The sequence below is a fragment of the Pipra filicauda genome, unplaced genomic scaffold (assembly GCF_003945595.2).
Source record: "Pipra filicauda isolate LSUMZ 115617 unplaced genomic scaffold, ASM394559v2 scaffold538_size336133_pilon, whole genome shotgun sequence".
Classification (NCBI taxonomy): domain Eukaryota; kingdom Metazoa; phylum Chordata; class Aves; order Passeriformes; family Pipridae; genus Pipra; species Pipra filicauda.
This window is the reverse complement of record NW_024104685.1, coordinates 277,049-304,714: the sequence shown is the minus strand read 5'-3', so window position 1 is coordinate 304,714 and position 27,666 is coordinate 277,049. Positions and strand designations below refer to the sequence as shown.

The 27,666-nt window shown below is 36.9% G+C and overlaps 1 long non-coding RNA gene across 1 annotated transcript; it reads left to right on the top strand.

Annotated features, from left to right (window-relative positions):
• Positions 1 to 2,088: 2,088 nt before the first annotated feature.
• On the top strand, positions 2,089 to 24,480 carry LOC120324448. The gene is made up of 3 exons (XR_005565770.1): positions 2,089 to 2,203; positions 5,740 to 5,817; positions 23,952 to 24,480. It is a non-coding gene; the product is annotated as an uncharacterized LOC120324448 (long non-coding RNA).
• Positions 24,481 to 27,666: the final 3,186 nt, after the last annotated feature.

The window sequence follows — 27,666 nt, the reverse complement described above, 5'->3', positions numbered from 1 at the left end:
TACAAGTGGACTTTTCAGGGGGAAATTAAGTATCTTCAATGGAAGGACAGGGTTAATTTTTGCAGTAGTCAGGAGAGGGCATGACAAGGACATGAAGGTTATTCTCTACCACCTCATGACATTTTCTGGGGATGAGGGAAGGGCTCTCTTCCAGGTCACGTAGCGTGGCAGAGGGAGTGGTTGGGTATTTTGGGGGGTTTCTGCAGGGTGAGCAACGTGTGAGTCGTTCACCTCTTTTCTTGTATAGAATTGGTACTGCTGCTGTTAGTTTGTTTCTTATTTCATTGCTGTTTCCAGTAAATTGTTCTTATCTCAACCCGTAATCTTTACCTTCTGTGCCTCCAGTTCTCCTCTCCACCCCACTGCAGGGGAAGGGGAAAGGGAAGTGAGGAGTGAGAAAGCGGCACATGGTTTGGAGTGTTTCAGTGGGAAAATTAAATTGGGGAATATCACTCATAAACCACAACAACGTGTCATAATATATGTTGATATGAGTAGTATAAATACAAGCCAGCATATTTAACATAAGAACAAAAACTTTTGGTGCTTAAATCTCTGTTCATATTTTTTTCTGAAACAGTTGTGTTTTAATTGCTTTTACTGCAAGAATGCCCATAAAGTATTGTTCTTCCTTGATTTCATTTTTTAAATTTACTCTTGATTTTTTCTCCTCTTTACACAAAACAGGTAAATTAACATGCTAACAAAGAAAGTTATTATCCTTAACCATTCTTTTTTATTGAGAGACTGCATAATACCTGAGCAGCTTTTTTTTATTTATAGATATTGTACATAATTTTTCATTTGTATGTCTGTCTGTATGTATATATTATATATCTATATATATACACTTTTTTAAAAAATATATACTATTTTTAAAAAAAAAGAGGACTTTCATTGTTGCCTTAAGGGATTAGGTAGCACTGAATTATAGAATTATGATCTGTGTTTGAAATATAGGCGAGTGGCAGCAGTGTAAATCATAATATGTTTATTAAGTCCGTGCAGTTAAATTAGTATACAGTCAATGAAATTGAAATCAGAACTAGGTTCAGCCTATACATCATTTTTTATATCCTTTCACCATTATTTTTAATTTCTTATCTAGACCCATCAAAGGCAGTTATGTGACTGCTTATTGAACGTAACAACCAGGGCTTTCTGAGTAACAAAATTGGTAATTGAGTACACCAAAAACATGAACAGTTATGTATGTTGTGTATTAGGGACTAAAGTAAAGAGCTGAATGAAACCTTACACTATTAGAATAATTTTATAATGTAATAGTCTAAGAAATGGCTTAAATTCTCCCTTCAGAGGTCTGGCATGTTGTATGGGTATTGCATAAGTTATAATAGAAATGTAATATAACCACATGTGGTTTAGTGGAGCTTTATTATAGGTGAAGTATTTTGTGATCCACTGCCAGGTGTGGGATCTATACCACGAGGCACAGCATATGCAATCCTGAGTGGTGCCATACAGATAAAAGGTGATTTTGAGATTTGCTTTTATATTCTCATTATCCTGATCTGATTGGTAATAAATCAAACTAATTTCCCCAAGTGTGGACTGGTTTTCCTCTGATGGTAAGTGGTGACTGATCTCTTCCTGCCCTTATCTTGAGCCACAGACCTTTTGTTTTACTTTTGCTCCCTTGTCCAGCTGAGGAGGGGAGTGAGAGAATGGCTTTGGTGGGCATCTGGTGTCTAGTCAGGGTCAATTCACACCGGTGCATTTAGACTGCATTTTTTAATCTGGTTGGTGATTCTGGAGGAGGGTGTGTATACACTTAATTTAAAAATAAGGATTGGAACTATTAGCTATTGCACTCTTTACAGTGATAACTCCTCACTTATTTATGCAGGCTCGATCTGCTGTCACTCAGGTAATGCACTTGGCTCTAAATTCAGAGACTCAGTCAACTGAGCTAGAACTCTAGTAAATGAACCTTTAACAGTGAGGCTCAGGAAGCAGTAATTTTGAAAAAGTATATATACATTTAAATACGGTGCACAAATTTTCTTGCTATACCCTGTGTATAATGAATTAGTGTGAAGTCTAAAAATATTTCATTTTTTTTTAGTAGACCTTCAAGCCTGCAACTTCTCTCCATCTATTAGACTTACTCTCTGGAGCAAGGTTCTATCAGCTTCCCAAAGTCCTGTTACAATACATAGAGTCTTTGAAGATACTTTTTATGGTAATTAGAATTTCTTACAACCAAAAATCTTGAGAGAAAGATAAATTTCTACTGGTTGTCCTGTAGATTTTCTGATTCTCCATGGTTTTTATTAGTTTATAAGGTATTTATAAGTTTGCTCTTTGAAAAGAGAGATTTCTGACCATTATAACCAGTTGCACTAGGTGATCCTTGTGTGTCCCTTCCAACTGTTTCTATTCTATAACCATGTCTTTATTATGTACTAAAGACCTTAAGTCACAAGTGAAATTTTTGTCCTTCGCAGGGTGTCTTGGGTTAAAGACAATGTACACTAGGAGGTAGTACCTCCAATGAAATAGAGACCCCTAGCTCCCAGACTTATTGTCAATTTGAAAATCTGAGACTTTCGAGCAACGTATAGAAAAAAGATAACAGTTTACTAAAAACAAGGAACAAAACAGAACAAAAGCAACATCCACACAATAACAGAGAAAAATGTCACCCAGAAATCACTCTTTTCACTTCTGTGTCACTGAGGCAACAATGCAGTCCCAGCACAGTCACGGAGTTACAATGGAGTTGGAGTGGAATCACCACCGTGCCAGGCAGATGACACATGGAGAGGTGCACAAAGGAGGTTCCCAGTTCTTTCCAACTGGCTGTAGTGATGACAGAGGTGGGTGCCTAGGCAGCGCAGACAAAAAATGGCAGAAAGCACCAGTGGTCTAAAAACAGCACAGTCCTGGTGTCTGGTGAGCAGGATGGGACACCCTGGTCCAGCAGTCGGCAGCAGAGAAACACGGGAGGGTGGTGGCTGGTAGTGAAAGCGCTGGTATGTGGAGCAAAGCCACAGGCAGGAGCATAGGGGCTCATCAACTCAGCTACCATCCCAGAATAAGGAGAGGCAGCAGTTTCTTCTTGGCTGCAGCTGTGCCAACAGCTTTGGAGACCTGTACGTGGGCAGCGACGCTCACCACACACAAAGGGAATGAATTCCCCCAGGTTCTGTGGCAGCAGTGAGGGTGCCACTGATATGCAGCGCAACACCGGCGATGGGCGTGCAGGGCAACACAAATGCTATGTAGCAAGGCATGGCAGGCAGTGGTAGGAGGCTGGCTGGGTCCCGTGGCAGGGAGAGCAAGACGACAGTGACCACGGTCCCAAGAGGTGGCTGCTCATTCTTGATTGCCGTGCCGGAACAAAGAGAGCCTGTCCCTGTCCTGCCAACTGTTCTTATCCCCTCCAAACTCCCACGGGACCTCCCGCAATAAGGCCATCTCCCATCACTCCCCCTGTTCGCTCTCTGTGGCTGGTCCCTTGGCGGCAGCTGGACCACACACCACTATGTGTGGTGGCATGGGGAAATTCAAGAAGAGAATTTATACCCAGGGAAAATAGTAGGAGTTTTCCAGTTTGTGTTTGATATAACTGGTGATCCTCATATATCCGTGACACTTTTCTTAATTACAAGAAAAAAGAATTCAGTTCCACATTTGTTGCTTTTTAAATTATATAATATTTGAACATTCCCAGATAGAATTCCATGAATAATAGGCTGAGGTTTTCCTATATCTACAGTGGAGCTTTTTTGATGTTCTGCACATTATCTGTAAAAAAACCTGTTGAAATGAAGAATAGGATCAGTTATAGTTTTGGTGGTATTTCTAGATTTCAAAACTGTGGGAGTCAACATCCATAAATGATAAGGAACTGTCCAGCAAGGAAAAAGTGTAATTAGCTAAACTATATTTTAAACACCTTAAAGAGAAGATATATAAATACCATTTCAGTCATACAACCTAATGCATTCAAAATTCTCTTGGGATGAATGACTCCTATGGTAAAAGTGGTGTCTCACAAGGATTTTTGATCTTTTCGTCCCAAACATAAATTGCTCAGTATATTTGTCAGTCTTTCCTATACAAACAGAAGTTTTATTTTCCATGGGTATTTGCAATAATTTTATTTGTATTTGTGGATATTTGTAATTATTTGACTTTTTTTTGTGTATAGTGATGTTTTGGACTTTTCTATTATTGTCCATAGAATGACTTCAGTGAGTAGTTTTCCACATAAATTTGTGAGATTTCTGTATACCAGAAAGATTCTTACGGATAGCACTAACTCACCTAAATAAGCAAAGGAAGAGTCCTTAAGGAAGGGAAAGAAATGAACAATTTTGGTTTCAATTATATTTTTGTCCTCCCTTTGACCTAAAATCTACTTGAATCCAAAATATTAGTAGCATGCACATTCTGCTTCCCAGTATTTTCTTCAACAGTTGGTATGAATTATCTGCTTAATCAAGGGCAAAATGAAAGGAATATTATTACAATATTTGGTGATGACAAACTATTAAATTACATAAATGAAACCAGTGTTGTCTACTTGGAATGCCTATTTTTAAGCTTCCTTTCGAAATCCAGAGATGTAGGTAAAAATAGGCTGCAATTTTAGAAGTGCTGAGGTCAATCTCAGCTGCAATTAAATAGAACAAAAAATCAACGTAGAAATTGATGATTTATGAATGTGCCTTTATGATGTTCATGTATTGGGGTTGAGATATATGAAAATGCTGGATAGTATTCCATTACTACTGCTTATAAAAGTGATAAATTAGACACCTCATTTTCAAAAAAACCCATTGAAAGTTAATGAGATATATGTTGTGAAGTACCCAGTTTCTTTTAGAAGAAGCTTTCTTTTAGTTAATAAGTTCTTAAATGTCACTGAAAAGCACTGTCACATTTTGGCTTTAATCCAGCTTTACTGGTATGTATTTGTTTTATTAAGACAAAACCAATATGTTGTTTTCAAATTCACAGGCTAAGAACATAATATTTATTTTTTTTCCAATTGATAAATTGAATAACTAAGTACCTGATTTTCAATTCATATTTTTAATAACATGATGATAAAATTAAATGGTTCCATTCCTTTTCTATGTGTCACTTTTCAGTTCAATGAACTATCATATGTTGAGGCAAGATTGTTTGATTATGATTATGTGGCATTCTTGAAAACATTTCACTCTAATGATGTCATTAGAACTGATAAATCAATCAAAGTGACTGAACAGCTTCTACTGATCTTTTTTTGACCTGATCAGCTCTGAAATGTAAACCATATGGATCACAAATCCCATATCACTACATGCTGAGAAATCAGTAAAAAAAAAACAAACTAATGAATGACGTGTCCAACTGGAAAATGTATACATAACCTTTTAAACTTGGATGATAAATATCACTGACAAGTTCAGCATGACTTGTGAAGGTTAGCATAAAGCACTATGCTGCACTTGAACAGAGAAGCAAGAATCCTTGCATGCTCTCTTGTAAAATGAATTAACAAAATAAATTACAGAATAGCAAAAGAAGGGTTAATGACTGAGGAAATCTGACTGACAAATACAGGGAGTATAAATAAGAAAAACATGAGTCTTACAAGCATTGTATTAAGCTAGGTAAAAGAATAAGGAAAGAGTCAGTTTTATTTTTCTCTGTAACTAACTCGGTCTCAAGAACCTTCTTTGAAATGCAAAAGTCTCTGTTACTGTTTTACTTTTATTTCAGCTCCCAGGGGAGGTGTTGATCACTCTTTCCAAACGCATCCTCGACATCCGCACATAAACCTGTTAGAATAGCAAACAAGTAAGTATGAAATCACAGCTCCACTGAAAAAACTTTCTCTCTCTTCAGTAGTATCAAGAAATTTTCTTTGTGATGTGTGGCTGTGCAAGTAAATTAGCATTTGTAAGTGTAAAAGTCCAAAGATATGAAAGCAAAAAGAGTCTCTTATTTGTTTAATTTGTCTACTGATTTGTAGATTCAGGCAGATGGAGCTCTGTGTATGAAAACATTCCATAAGAGGCTGCTCAAGAACTCAGCATATCCAATAGATACAAATTAAAGACAATTTAATTGTATTTCCCTTAAGTATGAAGAAGACTTTCAGCATTTTATCCTCTTTGTAATGGGTCCAATAAAGCTAGACGATCCCAGATATGGAGGTAGAAATTGGAATAGTTTATCGAACATGCGAAACGCTTATTTAAGGGTCTCGGGGGCTTAATATGCTAATAAGGAGACCAGTTTATGCCAACTAGGGTATTCCGCAACCCATTAGCATTTCCAGTAGGAGGGGCGACATAAGGGGAAAAAGGGATTTACATTTCTCCGATCCAGTATTTATATTTGGGGGAAAAAGGATTGACAGTTCCAGCAATCAGGATTACACCAAGGAAGGATGGTCAGCTTTTCCCAAAATAAGGATTACACAGGGTGGGAAGAAAACAATGGGGCTTTTGCATGAACTGATAGCATCACAGCAGAGTCTCTCCATATCCTACTGGGGGTGACAGGACAGTCCACATGAATGAATGTCAATGGATCTTGTCTGGTCTTTTAGATGGTGGGTTTTTCCTCGGCCCCTGTGGCCCAAGGCTTTCTGTTTAAACTCAGCATTTCCTTTTCTGCTGGTATCCAAATTTTGGACTGCAACACTCTTAAGTATTATTCATAGATGTTTACACAGGATGCCATTCACAAACGAAATGAGGCAAGCTGTATTCATCTTGTTAGGTCTGCTGTTGATAGAAAAAGGAAGGAAAAAAAGAAACTAAAGAAAAGAATTAAAAGGAAGCAGCTCTTTGTGAGGCCTGATTTCACTCACAAGCCTGAATGGGCTTATTGACCAGCCTCACCTGAAAACGCCCACAAGCCCAGCTCAATCTTTGTCTGAAGGGTAGAGCTGTCTTCAGCCCTGTCTCTGGCCCCATCACCAACAGCTCCTGACAGGACTTTCTCTGGACCTGGTTCACTGCTGATGACGGGCCCTCTTACCATCACTGTGCTCTACATACTGTGTTCAGACCCTGTGGATGGTGCCCCATTTGTGAGGGCATAGCCAACTTGGGGGTCCCCCTCAGCTCTTGGCTCCCCAGCCCTAAGAAAGCAGCTGGTTCTTGCTGTGCCCTGACAGCAACACTTGTCAGCACAATGCTTGGTGATGAGTTCATCCTGTCACAGCCAAAACTTTCAGGCCCACCAGCTTTCCCTTTGATCTCCTCCCTTAACTGAATATATCTATCAAGTCTACAAAACTGACACACAGCTATCAGATTCATAACCTTGAAAGAAAAAAGAAATAGCTCTTGTATGAAACCAAGGATGAAAACAAGAACGCTCTGTCATATTGGACTTGTAAATACAATAATAGACCCATTGCAGAACAGAGGAAAACAAAAATATATGCCATTTTCTAAAGTTAATTTTATACACAAATATTCTTAAAGTTACACTGTTACCAAAATAAGATGGTAAAAAAAAAAACAAAACATGGACTTCATTGGAGCCATAATTTCACTCCAAATCATTATATTTCAGATGTCTGTGTTAAAGAGATCATGCACTATTTTGACATCAGTAGGGAAGTTTCTACATTACCTGTTATTGTGCTCCTACTTAGGTCTCATTTCTTCTGTATGTACTAGTTATGTTGGTGAGACACCTAGAGATCCTCAAGTAATCAAAACTTATGTTATATAGTTATATAGTTATATAGTTATATAGTTATATAGTTATATAGTTATATAGTAAATGATAGTTTCCACTCCAGTGAATTTATAAACAAAATGTTGTTTATAGATAGAGATAGAGCAGATGAGGAGCCAAAAGATGAATGTATCTGTTATAATGGAGCGATTCAGTTTTGTTAAGCTGGCTTTTCTATATGAATTATTTTGTTTCTTAGAAACTGGGAGAATTTTCAAGATGATACAGCAGATGAATTCAAAGTTAATTTGTAATGACATAATGATGCGGTTCTGGGGACTTTAATCAATGTTTTCTCAGATAGACCAGGAGTACCCATAAGGGGTGCTAATAAGAAAAGTGTTCCTGAGGCTGATAAGATTTTTTTAAAATATTGAAGATAATACCAAAATTGGTATTGATATATTGGAATATTCCACTTTGACATGTAACTAGGTGTTTAAAAATCACTAGATCTAATAATCCAGATATCACAACAAATGCATACTTGCCTCTGTTGTTCGCAGGAGTTTGATTACTTGCACCTTCCACTGAAGAAAAGTTTAGAGTGTTCTATTAATTATTGATAAATATGTAATAATACTTAGATATACGATGTTTACAGAATAGTAATAATTAATGAAAAGATGAAGCCCATAACTCTTTAATAACCTTGGGCATATTTAACAGTAAAAGAAACAGAACAACCCAAAGTCTAGACTTGAGAACAGACAGTTCTATTACCATGACTTAACATCACTAAAATTCAAAGAGGGATAGGCTGTAAATACAAGGTTCATGAAATAGGATGTACAGACTAATATTACTTTGGTGTTATCAAAAACCAAACAAAATACACACTATTAAAATCAATAATGATTTCAAAAGACACAAGGAAAGTAATTAATGTCAAATATTTACTGTGTAACCAGTAAATAATACCAGTATCTAATCAGAGTACTTTTCCAGATATACATTTCAGAAGGGCCTAATTTGGGTTTATGGAAAATGTGATCATCAATTAATCAGTTGTGTATTAAACTGTGATTCAGTCCTTCCCTAGATGCCAACAGCTAGACCTTGCAATGTAAATGAAGACTTTCAACGTAGTTTTTATCTGCAAATTAACTTCATAGGTCATGTTTTATAGTTGTGCTTCATATCTTGAGAAATGTCTCTATATCTTATCAGCAACTGATAGAATTCTGCCAGTCTTAGTATGTAATACTGTCTCAATTTAATGAGACTGAAGTGTTTGCTAAGGAGGATGAGTTATGAGAAAGACCAAGCTCCTCCCTCTAAGGAATTGTAAATCCGAAATTAAGAGGCTCCAGTTGAGGAAATAGTGAGAAAGAAAAGATAACAGCCCTTTATTAAAGGATATAGGTGTATAGGCAGAACAACAAAAGAATACAAAAAAAAAGCTAAACAACAATCCTGTACCCAAGGTTCCCTCCAAAAACAGTTCAGTACTTTTTTACCTTTTGGTGCAATTCTAACCACGATCAGCAGGGGATGGTGTTGGATCACTGGAGGAGCGGAGCCTGCAGTTGCTGGGTGTTGGCCAGCAGGGGGCGCTGTTGAGCTCCGGCGGTCACCGCGTGGGTGCCCCGGTGTGCGGGAGAAGCCGAAATGGAGATTCCCCCCCACCGAGAAGAGGAAGGGAAAAAGGGGAAAAAAGGGTTTTTCCTATGGACTCATGCTGTCAGTGGCTGGATCTGGCTGGGATTACCTCCCTTTGTCAGTGCATATGAGTCGCTGCCAACACGGGAACGGAGGAGGGAAGGGGCGGCCTCTTCCTCAAAGGTTCCTCTGCAGATGGCCCTGGCTTTCTGTGATAAAATCTGAGCAGGTCTGGGCTGCGGGCAGAACAGGGTGTGGGAGAACAAAGGCAGATAGGGGCCAAAGGCAGATCGGGGCCAAAGGCAGCCAGATGACCCAGCTAAAAACAAAATGAACCCCGGAACTCTTCTCTTCCCACACACTCTCCCTGAGTCAGGGCAAAAGTAAAGTGCCGATGCCGTTTCCCCGAGGAGAAAGGAAAAAACCTTACCCCCCCCCCCCCCCCCCCCAGTCTTCTGGGGGCCATTAGCTTGGAATGTGGGTCTGCTGGCTAGTTCTTTTGTGTGTGTGAATCGCCCTCCCCCTCCCTCGTTCAACACCTTTTCTTTCACCTTAGTGCAGGGGAAAAAAATTTCAAACTGGGTTTTTTAGAACAAGTAAACCTATGCCAAATACTTACTTCAGAGAGATCCCTTCATTGACTTAGCAAGCATTAGCGCATTATATTGGATATCTAATTTAATGTGAAATTTAGAGTTTTTAGGAAACAACGGTTTCCGCCTGAATTTACCTCTGTAAAAATACTCTATGTTCTGATTTTATTTATTTTTAACCCTTGGCCTCGTGTAATTGAGAAGTGTCTTCCTCTGGTAGATGGTCAGACTAAGAAATAAAATGAAGGAAACCCCCTTCCCCAAAATTTGGTGTAAAAATGATTTTTTTGACCTGAAACTTTGCAATAATCTCTTTCAATTAAAAAGGAAAAACCTTACTGCTCTTTCTGTATTGTATACGCTCCAACTGAAATCTAAACCAGTCATTGACTGAACTATACAAGGTGGAATCCTTTTAGATTTCATATTTGTAATGTTCTTTTGTTTTCGGTTTTCCCACACTGTGACAACTTCATAAACCTGTGATTAATTCTCTACATATGGTTTACACAGAGTTTTTTAGTCTTTATTAAAATTGATATATCACAGAATTAGAAGCCATCCTGTGAATCTGTTTAGATCTGAAGAATAAATCTGTACATGAAGCTGTTCATGTTTCACAGAATCAGAGAATATTCTGAGTTGGAAGGGACTCACAATTATCCTCAAGTACAACTCCTAAGCGAAAGGCCCATACAGGGTTCAAAACCCTCAACCTTGGCATTATTAGTGCTATGCTCTACCCAACTCAGCTAATCTCATCATCTACAGGATAATGAAACAATATGGGAATTTATTTTAAATCAATGGTGCCTTAGCCAATATAATCAACCCAGTAACAACATTTAAATTGACCCAGCTAATCTGATCTACATTCAGCATTTCTATGCTCTGCAATGGAATTATCATTAGATTTTACACAATGGCAGCAAAGATGATGACATTAGGAAACTGACCATTCAATAGAGTCCCTTTGCAACGGACTGGAAATAGGTTTTATTGGTCATAATAAACATTACATGTATAATGTTTGATAGCTGCATAAACTGAAATGGCCATTAAACTTTTCCAATGCTGTATCCTAGGTTCATCAGTACGAAGATCTTCCTTTCATCAATGGCATGGTCATGCATGTCATGCTCTATAAACTTCTTATTTCTGGAGAGAAACGGTTTCTGTCAGACACATTTTGTGTCATTCTCCATGTCTCATATCACTGAAATACAAAGAATTAGCCACCAAGCTTCTTAGTTCGTAAAATTTTAGACTTTTAGACTTTAGAATTTCTGAGAATCATTTTGCTGTTGGCAGATGTCCTCTATGGGTCATAAAAGAAATTCTTAATATTTTTATTTTGGTGGTGGTAGTGAAATAATAAATATGTATACATATTGATTGGGAAATAAAAAAAACATAAGAACCCTTTGCTTCCTCTCCCTCTTTTTCCTCCCTGCCCTATCACAGTGTTTCAAAGAAATTAACTTTTCTGAAGTGAAAGAATAGGATGACTTTGTTGCTTTTAGACATGGACAGTAGATTCATGAAAACTGAAAATCATTATTTTTATTATACACTTAAATAGTTTTGTCTAGAGCATTTAAGTGCCTAGTTTTATGAATGAAAGAATTCACAAAGCAGATGATTCAGAAGAAATAAGGGGAATCCTTTTATTGAAAAATTTTACTTATTCCATATTAGTTGATACCAATGCTTTTATCTGCTTTTATGAGTGATGTTATTTCAGACTGAGCCATTTTTTACTCAAGGGATGATAAACTGCTGTATATTGTACAGCAAAGCATCAGCTTTGCTGTTTGGGATGCATAGAAAAATCACCTAGCCTATGAGGACCAGCCTGAATTCAATAGGGTTCTAACTCTGTATAGATAGGTTAAGGGAGAAGAAAGAACACTCTGAAAACATTCATCTTGATATTCTCATCATTGTACTGTAGCTGGTATGCACGTTACACCTTATTCAAATCTATTTTGCCAGCAAAGAAAAAGAGCTGCAATTTTCCTTTTTATTCCACTACAATAGTTTTTCCATGTAGTCTGTGAAGCTCCCCCCCACCCCATCCAAGTTTAGACAAGCAAAGAGAGTAATATGTCACTGTAAAGCCCCGGATCAAAACAACAAGCCACCCAGCCATTTTACTTTTATTTAAGAATCCAAGAGTTCCCAATGGACTTTTGCAGAGCCTTTAGTTCTTTAATACCTTGTGTTCACATAAAGAGAAAAAGCCACGCACTTTTTCCCAAGACACTTTTCTAATTTAGTGAGACGATAGACATTTTGACAAAAGGTTCACAGGAGTAACACACAACCAAGGAGAAGCAGCAGCATTTCACTAAAGTACCCACCAAACACCAATCCCATACAACTTAGTAAAATACCCACAAGAGATCAGGGAAAAAGTAAAGAAAGGAAGAGATTAAGAAAAGAAAGAAGGAGTAAAGAAAGAGGTTAGAATAAGAGAATTGCATAGCTAGTGCTGAAAGGTCTTATGGAAATCCAGAACTTCACATGGTGATTGCAGGTCCTGTCGAAAAGGCAAAATAGAGCCCTTGTTCTCCTCTATTTATGTGCCTTGGCTACTGTGGCCATCCCTCCTAGGCAGGATATCTGGCTCAACTGAGCACTCAGTGCCCTCCAGGCCAGAGTGAGGGTTGCTGTAGCCAACCAGAGGATCCAGGGGGTGTGGTGTGGGTGAGCTACCAGGCAGACCTTTTGATTGACAGGCTCTGCCACATGGCTTCCGATGCAGGCCACTTGCCTTCCGTGGAAGGCCTTACCATGAGGACTCTGACATGACCCCTGCCCCGACACACACAAGTTGATTGATTTGACCCAATAATCAAATAATCCATTGAGATGCTAAACCAGTCTCTCACAGTCACTCAGTCCCTTGTTGATATAGTGTACCAAAATCTTAACTATTTTTGAGTTCTTATTGTGCAAAGGTCACTTTACAACATTTCATTGTTTCAGGGCTGTTTTAATACTTGCAGGACCTTCTCTAGTTCCTTTTTATTAATCATTAAACTCTTTGTAGTTGTGAAATTGCTTGTTTTGGATGCTGGTCTGTGAGATGCAGCACAGAAATCCTGTCTGCAATACACTGGAAAAAATAATTCAAGAGAAGTCAATACATCTTCATTGTATTGATTTAGCATTGTGAATTTCAAACCTTTAGCGGGAGAGATTATAGATAGTTAAGGAAGTTATCACAGAATCATAGAATGGTTTAGGTTGGAAGGGACCTTAAAGATCACCTGGTTCCAATGGGGGATTGCCATGGGCAGACACACCTTCCATGAGACCAGGTTGCTCAGAGCCCCGTCCAACCTGGCCTTGAACACTGCCAGGGATGGGGCATCCACAGCTTCTCTGGGCAACTTGTTCCAGGAAAGAATTTTTTTCCTAATATCTAATCTAAACCTGACCTTTTTCAGTTTGAATCCATTCCCCCTTGTCCTGTCACTATACACTCTTGTAAAAAGTCCCTCTCCATCTTTCTTGTAGGCTTCCTTCAGGACCTGGAAGGCTGCAAAGTTATATTTAAATTGTCAAAAAAATTCTTTCAGTTTTTGGCTCCAGCTGAATTCCATGCTTTCTGGGATTCTCACGAAGCAGAAACTTCTGTCTGTAGGACATGTCCTTCTACCTACTCACCTGCTGATTTCAAGGACAGTTTTTGTCTTGAATAGTTTGAACTCAGAATTTACCCAACAAGGTAACTTTGAAATCAAATCTGAACAATCCACATAATGCTCAATTTAGTGGAATTTTTGCTTTCTTTGTCATTAGAGATGTTGAACAAGTTCCATATCTCTTGACAAAATACATGGTTCCCACTTTCCACTCTTCTTTCATAACTGGAAATTTCCTTATAAAATTTAATGCTAGCTTTGTTAAGTGCCGGCCAGTTCCTAGGAGGCAATATGTCACTCCTGGCTTTAAATGTTTATGTTTTTCATTATGGCTACTCAAATGCGTGTTTTGGAATATCAGTCTGCTTCTATTAGATGCATTTTACTGAATTTAGATGGGTCACTTAAAAGCAACAGATACTGTCTCCATTGGTTGGTGTCCTCAGGTGCTCAGGTTATTCACTTCAGGTTTTCTAAAGAGTGCTTTCAAATTGCTTACAAAGGCTTAACGTGCTCACATTCAGAATCTTTCTGATTTTGTTTTCGGTTTTTCTTTTCCTTCCCCCCCACCCCTGCCCCACTTCATACTGGAAAAAGAATTCTTGGCAGTTGCTGAAAAATACAGAGACTGAAGCAAAGCTGTCATTTTTCATTGTTTAGATTAAATATAATCTCAAATTAGTTTTAATGAGCTCATCTGATAAACCCATGCATTTTTCGTTAAAGTTATGCCATGATTATATATAAAAAGTGGAAGTAAAGGAATAATGTGACTGATATAATTGCAATGATTTCTGCTTTCAATGTTTTTATTAATAAAATTTTTAAAGTCGTACTTTCAGTCACCTTTAAGGATTCTAATTAGTAGTGCATATTAATATTTCAAAGGTACTTTGTAATTTGATTAGAAAATAGAACTGTGCAAAGTACTCATAAGAAACACCTATAGGTGTCCGATACCCTTCCAATATATATGTTTTAGAAGTCTTTCCCGTTATTCAGTGAGTCTTAGAACTCACTGCAGTCTGCTACTAATTAGAAACTTCCCTGCTGTTCCTTTATTGTTCTTCAAGAAGCTACTCATCTGCTCACTTCTCCTTTTTTTTTTCCTGTTTGCTTTTTATCATTGATGAGCTTGTTGCCTGACTAACAGATAACTGCAGTTGCAAATCACATCTCTTCTGTAATTTGTTTTTCCAGAATACCAGTCTCTTAACATAGGAAGGAATTAAAGAGAGTTTCCTAATTGAAACAAATCGTTCCAGCAATACCGTTCATTTGCACAGGATCCTGTAGAGAAAGCATGAGAGACTCCAATGCACAGGGCATGTATATAATACTCGCCTTAGTCACAGTTAAAGTTTTGGGAACTTTATGCATCTAAAACTAAAATTTACTTGGATTTTATGGTCTGGTGCTGAGTTTCTTTAGAGCCTTGACTGATTCATGACAAAGAAGACTAACTTTACCACTGGGACCCACAAATAAATTCTTTAACCAAGCTAAATATCAGTGAGACAGGTACCCCTCTCTTAAACTTGGGAAACTTGAGTCATTGAAATACAGTTCTCTGTACTGTTGTCAACATCCAAACCCTGCTCTAGAGAAACCTGGCTGTCCTATATTGTATTTTAAACTTTTAACAATATCACTGTAGCTGAGCTGGTTTAAGCATAGATAAGGTAGTGTTTGTAGGGAGAACATTGTGCCAAGTGATATAGCTGAGGAAAAAAGGAGTGCTACAGGGATTTTTAATCCCTTGCAGTAACAGCAGAACAGAGAGTACTAAAGAATGACAAAACTGAGCTCAAATTTTCTTCTTGTGGGAAGGAGAAAAAAAAAAGTACTTTTATCTTCTTTTATCCATTATTGTGTAACTAAGGTGTACAGAGGCTAAACAGCCCACTGATAATTTTGAATGGATAGTTGTGAGCAATGTCTAACAGCTATTCCCAGAGAATCCACCTGAAAAGAACTACTTTGGAGAAAATCTGGAGAGCAGTTTATCCTCACCCAGGAAGATAAAACTACTCACTGCATAAGACTGTTGTGTACATCCTTTTGGAGTTGTGGGAGGGGAGAAGTCAGGAAAAGTGAGAAAAAGGATATAAAGGTCTTCTTGGAAGTGGAGAAATTTCAGCTCAAGTTCAGGACTCCTGGCAAGTGACATCTACTTTTACGGTTTATTAATGTTCCAAAATGTATATCAGGAGATTTGCAGAACTTTAAATCAGTCTCCTTTTTACTAACCAAGAATTCTCTTAGTGGTCAGTAATTACTTTCTTTTGACCTTTGTTTAATGCCCTTCCCCCAGTGCATTTCATTTTTTTCTCTGTAAGAGTTTCAGGAGTAATACTCAAAATTTTGTTCTAAAAATACACCTAAAGGAACTAGCAAATAATCTGCTTTGAAATAGTATCTGAAACAGGGTAGCAATTCTTCCCATTCTCTCACTGGCCTGAATATATTACAGACACAACTAGGTACTTGAGAAATACAGAATTATATTGAATCTGTTTGACTTTCCAGATCTTTCAGCTGCATTTATCTGCAATATACAACTAATTCTGAGATGCTGGATATTGTGTAGGTTTGGTATTACAGTGTCAAAATGTCCTTTTGAAGTGCAAAGGGTTATTTGTAAAGCCTCAGTGATGAAACACTTTATCAAAGCTTGTGGGAATGACAAAACTAAGAGAATATAGATTTTATTTTCCCTATAGAAAGAAAGCAAACTGCCAAGAGGAGTAGAAAACAAACATAACTACCTGCAGTATATTATAAAAGGTCTGATATTATGATATGCTTGTCTTGTGATCTATGCCTTCATCTCAAATAAAGATCAATCTAAAAATAACAGATGCCCTAAATTTGCATATCTAACTGAATAGTCACGTGACATGCATTTAAAAGAGATTCAGCTCCAAAGGCTTCACTGTGTTTCTCTGCATTTCTGTGAATTAAGCAGATAATACCTATTTCCTGCTTTCTAATTTGTCACAGTAGAAACTATAAGAAAAGCTAAAAAAAATTTCTCAGTTACCCACATGGCCTGAAGCTATTATATACAGCTTCCAAATCTAAACACTATGCCAAGATCAATCCTCTAAAAGAATAAAAAAGGTAATTTTAAAAAATTATTATTATTATTTTATTGAATTTGAGCTGTTTCGCTGTTTCACTAGTTCGTCTACAGTCTTTTACAAATTTTCTCTGATGCTATTTAAAACAAGGCCAGAGTATCAAAGGCAAGCTTCTACAGTTCAAACTCAGTAAAGCTGACATTGCAGAACTAATATGATATCAGGTATCCCTGTCTCAGAACACAGGCTATTGATACACACCACTGTTAACTGGAGTTTGTAAAGCTTTTATAATTCCGTTGAGTTTAAGGTGAAAGGGATTATGTCACCTAATTCAGTCTCTCTTATATCACAGGCCTTTGTGGTTCCTATTACTAGAGTCAGGAGATCTTAATTAGACTGAAGTTATTTTGTTCCTTAGAACACCACAACAGCAGGGACCACAGAGATTTTGGTGTCATCAAGACCACTTGTCTTGATGGAAATTGGCTGAGTGGGATATACATACATGGTTTCAGCAGATACTTCACTGCGGTAATTCATCCCTCTCAATAAACTGCATCTTGCTTTGGCTGATTTATTTTTTTTCAGGCAGAACAAGTCCTCCACTCCACCCAGGTAAAATTTAGCATCCATATATAAAAGCTTCACCCAAGAAGATGACAATGTTAAACTGTGATGCAGAAAGCTGATAGTAATTCTTGTCTTTAATATGAAGTGTCATAGGCATATGAGAATCTGTCAACCTTCATCTTATTAAAGCCCATAAATGGAAAGGATGAACAGTAAGACTCATCAGCCCACAAATTCCAAGGCCAAAGGCAGCCCACACTTTGGGGGAGACATAGAGATGATTTCTTTTTTAAACAACTCCAAACTCTAGCCAGTTTTCAAAAAGGTCCTAGCCACATTGGCTGTGAGAACCTACCCTCTTTCAGTTTAAATATGTGTACGTGTGAACAGAGCTATTTTCCTTTCCTCACCTGTGCTAAATATTAATTTATGAAAACTTCTGAATATTTTGCCTTCTGTTCACTCTGTAATTTTTTAAGTATTAGGTGTTGTCTGTAATTTTATGTCTTTTCTTAGATTACAACTATTTCACAAGGTGATTGATGTTAGAAAATGATGAGAAAGACCATATAAAATATATTTCTAGCTCATTAATGTGTGACTGGGGCAAAATCAAATATCTTATGCTTAGGAATGATTATAAGAAGTCAAATAGCAATATTTTTTTTTCTGGAATACTCTGCACAGTTTTAGCAATTTGTTGCTTAGATGGCTAAAGATGTCATTTTTATATCACAGTTTCCCGGCATTTACTTCCTTGAACTTGCCTAGTGGTTTTTTTTGGACCTATATAAATGTAAACTTAACGACCCACAAAAATCTTTTAAGTTAAGAATTAGTTTTGCTAAACTACAGCATTGTTAAGAACCACTTCATTTTTTTGGTGACTTCTTGCTAGTTTCATTTGATGCCTCTAGTTCTTAACCTTTAACAAACCTGAAAATTTTCTTTGTTTCTATTGCTAAAAAGCTGCTTTTCAGTGAAAACTTTCAGAACAGTTTCTAACAATCAGATCCTTTCACGTTAAAGATATGAAATTCAAGCATCTGAATTCCCAAGTCACCTCTACAAATGTGGGTTAGGAATCAGACTGACTAAAATTTTATACCTCAGAGGCAGGAGGCACATGATTTTAATTAGAATAGAGATTGTGATGTTCTTTTGTACTTATATAAAATCAGAAACTTCTTTTTTCTTATATTCTGCAAAACCTTTTCTGTAATGTAGGTGATTTGTTGTTAGGGAACTATTAGCTGAAAGTAAGTTCTCAAGAACAGATTATATTACAGCTAAAGAAACACTAAGAAACAAGTATTTTGTGCTGAAGCAGTGTCATAGAAATATACTATTTCTCTTCAGTCTTCTAAAACATACACATAGAAGTTATTGAAGACCCAATATAATTACACAACATTCTACTGTAAGAAAAAAAGAAAACCCCTTCATCCATCGACAAGATTCCTTAGTTGGCCTGGGATTCCTGGATGAAGGGATTGATCTTGCACAGCTGTTTGTAGCAATGCATGCCAAATATGTTTAGAATTGACAGAGATAAATGCCACTATAATTGACAGTGTACTTTTCTTCTATATATTTTCCCTAGCTGGAAGATCAATTGGACATCTCCAAAGTGGGAAGGAAAAATAGATCTCTTTTTACCTCGAATTCTTTTTATTCTGCATGATAGGCTGAAACCTGTCACAGCTAAGACCAGATTGTCCAGTTTTAACATGGTTCACTCTCTTTCATCAGTATAACTTCTACTACACTTTGTCAAAATAAATGACTCTGCTAAGGTGATTGGAGGCACGTATCTCAGTTTATTGCAAGCCTCCAAAACTGATTGTAGAGAAGTACTCAAGGAACTTATTTACCTCAAATTAATCATGCAAACAAAAGTGAGGACACTTCTATGGGCAAAAAAATGTTGCCTCTTCATGGAAGTCTTTCTAAAATGGTAGTGATGAGGGAAATTCCGGAACAAAGACAGGCAGTCACTTTGCAGTGTTGCTATTATTGGTCTTCTGGGCAGCAGTCTCGAGTGACTGAATTGCAGACTGGCTGCGTTGGATATAGAAGTGCTGAACTTAATGGCATATAGGGCATGCGATGGCAGGATAGTGGAGTGCAAACAGGCATGAACTCGGGGAATAAGACATAAAGCCTTTTTCTGAAGTAGCAGCTGCCTCTATTTCGGTCATGATATCTTACTGTTCTCTAAAATGTCTCCACTTTACTCACTCCCAATAAGTAGGCAATGTAGGCAGTCTGACAATATACCTCTTTTCCCTAATTATTCAGTTGTAACTAAACCATATGCTCTTAGTCGAACACCAACCCACAAAAGAAGATGAAAAACAGAGTTAATGATTTTGCCTTTCCAGAAAAAGAACAAAGCATTTGCTTCTCCTCTCTGCATGTCCTTTTTATACTTTGGAGGAGGAAAGATACATGTGATGGAAAGTCTATGTGGGGAAGGTGAATTGTTTTGTAGACATAAACAGTGACTGTGCCTTGGCTTCCAAAGAATCTGTATTTCTATACGTGTGTGTGGGTGTGCACATGGATGTGCACACAGGTGTGTGCATAGAGGGAACAGACATGAGTTTGAGAGGTTAATGGTAGGTAGGGGATATTTTGAGCATTGTGTATTTAAGTCAGGAACTGACAAAAATATAGAAGGGAAAAGGTGATTGATGTGGAAAGCTAACAGGAGCAGAGAGGAGACTGAAAGAAAACCATACAGGAAAAAAAGGAAGAGAATTAGGTAGGAAAATATGGCAAGATAAATACTAGAGTAATATAAACTTAAAGCGGAAACAGAAATATTTAAAAATACATTGAAACAATAGGGAATGAATCAAAACATCAAGAAAAAAGATTAAAAAAACCCTAACACATGAAAGGTGACATAAGAGTTGAAAAAATGTTGAGAAAGCTTGAGACAAATATGTTTTCTCTACTTTAAAATGTTAACCAGAAACAAATTAGTAAAAGGGAAATAAGAAGTCTCATACCCTAGCTTGCCTGAGGCAACAAAGGGCCCAAGGCTTAAATGATGAAGGAACATTATTTAGCAGAAATTGGTGTTCAGAAGGGACTATGATTTGTTGTATTGTGAATGAATGCAATTGTCAGGAAAGAAATAAATATTTTTTCTGAGCTGGAAGATTGCACATCAGTAAGCACTTTTGGCACCATTGCTCTCTGATTTCATCTGCAGGACCTCCTGTTTTATCAAGACACAAGACATGCCTTTCTGGGATGTGCTGCTGTAAAGCAGAAAGCTGGGAAAAACTGAAGTGGTTATGAATGATTGACGAAGGCTAGAGTAGAAAGATTAGTTTTATTTTTTTTAATTGCTTCTGATATTCATCATCTTTCACCAAGCTTGTCCTGGCAGATTTTCAACTTCAGATAATAAAAATAAGGATAACCTTGAAGATACAGCACTAACTTTAAGGTTCTTAAGGTCTTAGTACTTCTGAACTAGTTGTGGAAGCCCACTGTCTTGTCAATGTGGAGTCCTTCTTCCCAGCTATGAACTATTTCATGAATAAGGGGGGACAGCATTCCATATTCTTATGGAATCAATGTTCTATCAAAACAGTATTTTTTGAGGGGTGGGTGTGAGTTACAAATATGCATATGGACAAATGTGGCAAAACATAAGAGTCTATAAATCTTTAAAAAAAACTTAACTAAGAGGAGAAGCTAAGGGACAGGAATAGGTTTGCTATTCCTTGACCTCCAGGTAGTGGAACATGACTTTACCTTGATAAACATTATTTCAGGCTGTCAGCCTTCTGCATATTCAATACCAGCAGAAATCAAAGTCAAATCTGATGTAGTCCAATGCAATTTTATTCTTCCTTTCAAAGTTACTCCTTTCAACAGCTGTGCTTTTTCTCTAATATGAAAGAATGCAATAATTAATTAGAACAGCTTTTGTCCTTTGCTTTAGCCTCACTAGTTTTTTTATGCTCAGTTATTTACTTAAACTCTTTAACAAGGGAAGTGTACACTCCTTTTCTGTGCCCATTTCCTTTTTGTTTATTTTCAGTGGAGGCAGATGCACATTAGTACCACAGTTTTGGGTAATTTAGCATGTGTCAATTTACAGTGATATCTCCAGTGCTTTGTACAGCATTACATCAATGCAAAATGGTTTATTACTGCATGTCAAATTACCAAACACCAGAGTAATTATTATAATAATACATATTGTTACCTTGACGTTGTTTATATTTAAGTATTTTTCACCCAATAACAAAGTAAGCTAAATAGCTGTAAACTGTAGCCCTGAATCAATGTCAATAACTGTATCTAGCAACAAAATGCAAAAAAAATATAGAAGGAAATGCAGGCCATACACTGACAAATGGAAATGAATACGTTGAACATAAAGTAAAAGAATAAATTAACACTTCTCTTTCTCTGCCTCAGTGTCCTGGAAAGCTGTATATAGATGATAGCATAACACACTACTGATTTGTTGCAGCTGCTTCTCTGTTTTCTGTCAGAATGTAGCTCACTCCAATTTTGTGCTCTATTTTCATTTCTCTTTTGTACAGCTCCAAACCCCAACATTACACTCTTTAGTAACACATCTGTCAAATGTCTACAGTTTTCAAAAAAATTACAGTAATTCCAAATTTATAATTCATCTTTTAAAAAAAAGAAACCTGTGTACTCTGGCAATATAAAATTGCCTTTTCTTATTAAGCTATTCAGATGTCAGTGCAATTGTTATCACTAGGACTGCCATCATTACAGATTATGATTGATATGCAAAAGGATGTGAATATAGCTATAAGATTTTCTTCTTTTTCAGAGTGGACACATAAAAATGCTTTAAAATAGTTCCTTTGTTTCAGTTTTCTTTTTAAAGCAAACATCTTTAGCAGAAATCTATTGAGGGCCTGGAGATTTAGGTTTGTCTGGGTCACTGGGCACCCAGATGTTCTGAGTTTTACTTCTGTGTTTAAAAACCTTCTGTGTTTTAAACCTCTAGTTTTGAAAAATTTAGCAGATAGCTGTGGCAAAATCTGGGAAGTTTTCACTTTCTGCTCTTAGGTTCCTAAGCAAAATCATTCTGAAAAGCTGTATTTCAGATACATGGAAATAACATTAAATCACAGTCTAACTACTTGGGTTAGCTTTTGTTTGCATAAGGCTGAGACTGGGTTTTGTTGGATGTCTCTAGAGTGATTATTGTATTTTTAGAGATTATGATATGAGTATGCTTTGATATTTGGCTACTGTGGGAAGGTAGCTGGGGGCAAAAATTAAAGAAAACTGAGATGTTCTATTAACATCTTAACAGAAGTTATGATGGTATGGAAATTATAGGGTCAAATGCAGCTGTTGCTCCCTGGATGGAATGCAGTTGGCAGCTCCATGATGATTCTCCACACAACAGTCAGCACTTGCTCAGGGGGATGGAACGGAGAGTGGGGCGGAGTGGAGACACCCGCAGGCAGGCTCTGTGGAACTCCCTGCAGAGAGGGGAACTTGATGTTACTTTGCAGCTGATAAATCGCATAGCACCTGTCAATCAAGGGAGAGAGGAGAAGATATCCTGCTGCTGAGCCAACAACTGTGGTGAAATCTCTCTCCTTGGATGAACTTGGTTCATAAAAGCTTAATTGTAATATTAACGCACACCACCATCCCAGAGTTACCTGCCTCCAAGATACGACCACCTCCCATTGGGCATGTGCTCTACATTTTTTTGACTGTATCTTTAAAAGTGAAGTGAGAAAATTTTACACCAATCAGTAACAAAGGAATATATGACTAGAGTCACTCAAGCTCCAGCTAAACATAAAGAAATAATTTAAAAGTAAGTCCAGAATAGGGGAAAAGTGAGGGAAGACTCAATCATAACTGCTGGGATCAGCTGGTGGCCTGAACCTGTCTTCTCTCCCATTGGGATGCCTATTGGGTAAGAACTGTGCTCTACATGCACTGAATACTTTTATTGGGATAGAGCTTGTCTGTGTATTCCTTTAAATATGTTTTTGCAGTCAGATACTATCACAGACAATCTTCAAACCTTAACCTGTCATAATCTATATTAATAAAGAGTGTTATTCTGTAAACTTTTGAAGTGAGTCCTTAACAGGCGCGAGCAGTTGCCAGCAGCGGGAACACTCTCAAATAAGATAGGAAGACCTGCTGAGGGGGTCTCCCTTAAGCTTTCAGCTCAGCCTTCTGAAAAGGACAGTTGAACCACCCTCTGATCCCGCAGGACTGTGTGGTGAAGGGTCTCCATAATAGGATGCTGACAGACTGGTCAGGCAGAAGGGTCTCGGCTTTCTTGGGACACTGAGACAAATAAATCACTAAGGGTTGAGGAAATCTCCCTTTTTCATGTGACAGTCATTAACGAAAGGTCAGATTAAGGAAAACACATGGAAATATTTGCTTATAATACATGAAAATAGACAACTCAGTTACTAAGATTTATCCAGGTTTGCATGCAAGTTGTATGAGCAGATCTTATTTAATCTCCATATTTAAGACTAAAATTAATGTGGTGCAGATTATTTTATTTCCTACCAGTGGTGGTGGTAGTTATTTTTTATTTCCTACTGGGTGGCACTCACAGAAGAGAACCTTAGGAATGTACTTTTTTTTTCACAGTACCGTATTTCAAGGGTTATCTGCATGATTTCATTTTGATTCAAATTTTCTTCATCTGTTTTTCCTTTTCTTTCCCTCAGCTGGTGTGTCTGAACTATGCAGGAACGCAGCTTGAAAGCTACAAGACCAGGAAAATAAAAGTCAAAGATGAAGGAATGGTAGGAGTCTTGGTATGCCTTGCTATAGAAGGGAAAGAGAAAACAGAGAAAAAAAAAAAGATTTTTTGAGACTGTGCTTTTATTTACATTTTGGTGAGACAGTATTGGAAGTATGATTCTTGTTGTCATTAACCTGATTTAATATAAATTCTACTCCTTGGAGCCTATCCTTGTTAAAGCAGAGAATTCTTTCAGTGACTTAAGGTATATACTGTTGATTGCATTCAGTATTGATTTTTAAGGATTAACACCAGTAGTATAAAATCAGTTAGCATTTGGAACTCAAAATTTAAATCTTGGTTACTCACCTTTCTCAAAACATATGTATGCACATAATCATTACAAATATTTATCTTTTTTTTCTTTTTTTTTTTGGCGGGGGGTGGGGGATATATTTTCTGGATGGTCCTGTGTTTATTCCTTTTCTTTCTGTATTCAGTTTCTTGTTCATACTGATGTCAGTGTTTTTATTTCTTGAGTATTTAGATAATTGAGATTTATCCTTACTGTTTCTAATTTTGCATTTAAAATCAGACTCAGCTGACCAAACTCTTCTAAAATTCATGAAAAGTTGTGAAAATTACTTACCAACTTTACATGGCAGAAGGTTTTATATCAGAGCAGACTTTGATATATATTAGTATATTTTTTTCATATGTATTACAAGCCATCTATTAGGAAGCCAGTAGTAATATATATCTTCTGCATCATAGTGCTATGTTTCTTTTCCAAACCCACTAAAAACAAGGCAACACCAAAAAATCAGTCATTCCATTCCAAAAAATATGCTTCCTAAAATGCAATTTATTATAGTCTCCTTCCAAAGCTAACCTCTATGAATCTGTGTGTATTATGTGGTAGGACTATTCACCTTTCTCTCCTCCTAATACCAAAATATAGAGCAAATTAATAATTAAAATCTCATTAATACATTGAATTTCATGTTTGGAAGTGGAAACTAACACATGGACAGCAAAATTTTAGTCCTGCTCTGTAATAGATGGACTCAATCTTTTTAGTTGCTTCAGATGTAATGCATGCAGACTTAGAAAATTAGATATTGTTCCTTTCTCGTGTGTTGCTGAACCCTGAAGAAAAAATATTACCCAATATGGAACCTTGATTATGTTTATGCCTTTTTTTCCCTCTTAATAAAGGTAATATAATTTTAGTAGAATGACCACATTCATTTTCTAAGGAATTAATCTTAGGTAGGCATCTACATATTACTCAATAAAAATACATTTAAAACAATCACTCAGTAACCAAGAAAAATTATCAGATGTGTCCATGCTTCTCTCTGCATTTAAGAAAGTAAAATTTTTTTTTGTGCAAGTCAAAATGTCAAAATATCAAATGCTCCAGTGTGGCAGGAGAAAGAAACAATCAAAATTCTGGACATTTTAGAGACTGGCAATGAGTTTCAGAAACTGACTAACTAGAACCTCACTGTATACTTTGAGCAGGGGTATAATGTAATTGCATAATTTTCTTTGATCTGTCCTCTTTACTCAAAGTGAGAAGCAGCTTATCAAAGCTCAAAGTAAGTTATTTAATTAACTAAGGACTTGTATGTGAACAACTGTCATTGTTTTTTCAGTATGAGATCATATAGACATAGAGAAGGAAATTCAGGAGCTAGAATGTGGAGAGCAAGGAGGAGCTGGGTTGGTTTCAGAGAGAGCTCTTTGAAATTTAGGCTCTTTGTTCTGAGTAAAGCTTACATATGCATTTTAGATGGTTATAAAAAAGTTATTTTCCATACTACATTTAGAGCTCTGATGTTGGATGACTTGCATAAATACTAGCCCGTCCCTTTACAGCAATGTGAAGTGCATTCATTCCTTAAAGTGCTTGAGGAACAGAATCTTACAGACTCCACCAAAATAAGAGAAGCTTTAATAATAATCCCATGCTTAAACAACCACCATGGAGTGTTCACCTTGCAGCAGAATCATGGCAGTCCTGCTTTAACTCTGTTCTTAAACTTAAATGTTCTTAAAACATTGAGTCAACTTTTAGATGGTTCCTCAAGTCTTGGTCTTCAGCAGATTGTTTACGTATGTATTATACCAACATTTTTGTTAGGTGTGCTCTTCATGCTGGGATCAGGATTGTAGGAAACTGTATAAATAAGCTTAGAGCAGTAATGATGAAACAGACATTTACAGTTGTTGCTGCTAGAATCTCCATGGTTTCCCAGCAAGGGACTGCAATTCTACTCAGGATTGTTTCATGAGAAATCAGCAGAATCATAATTCTGGTTATAGCAATGGGAAATGAGCCAAAAAATTGTTGCCAAGGAGGAAAACCCCTTCTTGCACTGAAGAAGCCTCATGTGCGATATTTCGTCTATTTAGAGTAATTTCTGTGGTCTGTACTAAAGGCATTATCTCCCAGGAGATCATTATCTGATGATTGCATTCCATCATGGATTGGTCTCAGTGACCTGAGTTCTGTTGGAAAATATTTTTGTAACACCTGCTACATCCCTGTCTCCTGTTGGAAATTTAATTTCTCTTTTGGCCTGATGGTTTGCTACATTTCCCACAATCTGTTCTCCTCTGTTACAAAGCAGTGTTCAGCAAGAGTATGACCTACTGTATTATCATCCTTTACTGGTACTTCTTCATTGCATCTGTCAATATTTTGCCAAAGGAACTTGCTCTTAGATACTTCCTCTTCCTACACAATTTTTTTCACTTCTGCTTTTCCCTGTGTTTCACTGTCATTGCTATGGGAACTGCTTATTTACATTTTATTATGTTGGGCAAGTTGTTATATTTGTATCAAAATATAGCTGAGATAAAAATTTCCATTTTCAAAACAGAATTTTAAACTCGGTATATTTATATGTTTTTTACAATATGCCGTGTACTTATAACAAAGTCATAGGACTGGATTTGCATATGCCTTGTATTAAGCCTCCTATGACTCCTGGAGGCTTTCCCAGTACTTTATTAAAATCATATGCTTTAGTTTTTCATAATTAGAAAGATATTTGAAATGTATTGAAATATTAAAATTGTGTTAAGATAGGATATGCTTTATTTTATGGCCTCATTCTAGCTATTCTCAATTTTCTTTATCCATATTTTTGAAGGATTAGTCATTCTTCTCCACTGACGTGAGTTCTTATTCTAACGTTTCACATTAAAAGTGTGGAAAATGATACAGTTAGATGCTATTCTTTTTGTCCAAAAAATGCAACATAAAGAAGGCCCCATTTTAAAGACTTTCAGGCTTCTGAAATGTAAGAAGAAACAGAATTTTAAAAAGAGAAAACATCTAAAGGCCAATTTTTGTCTGTCTGAATCTTAAAGCAAAAAGCACTCTTAAGAAAAGCATCTTAGATGAACAGTGCATGTTAAATTGCAAACTGAGAACTCATGTTACAAAGCCCTTTCATTTTCAGAACTGTATGCAGAAATTACTGTGAACTTTTATACAGGTTTCCCTTTTTGAGGGCTTTTTGAAGTTCCCCTTTAACTGGCTGCTCTGCATCCTGATTGAGGCTCAGCACATTTATATCCAAAGGAAATCACATCATGGCTAAAAGTAAATGGCATTGCTTCAGAAGACTACTACTTCTTACAGAAATAATTTTTTCAATCTCCTTTTGATCTTCCAAAAAAAA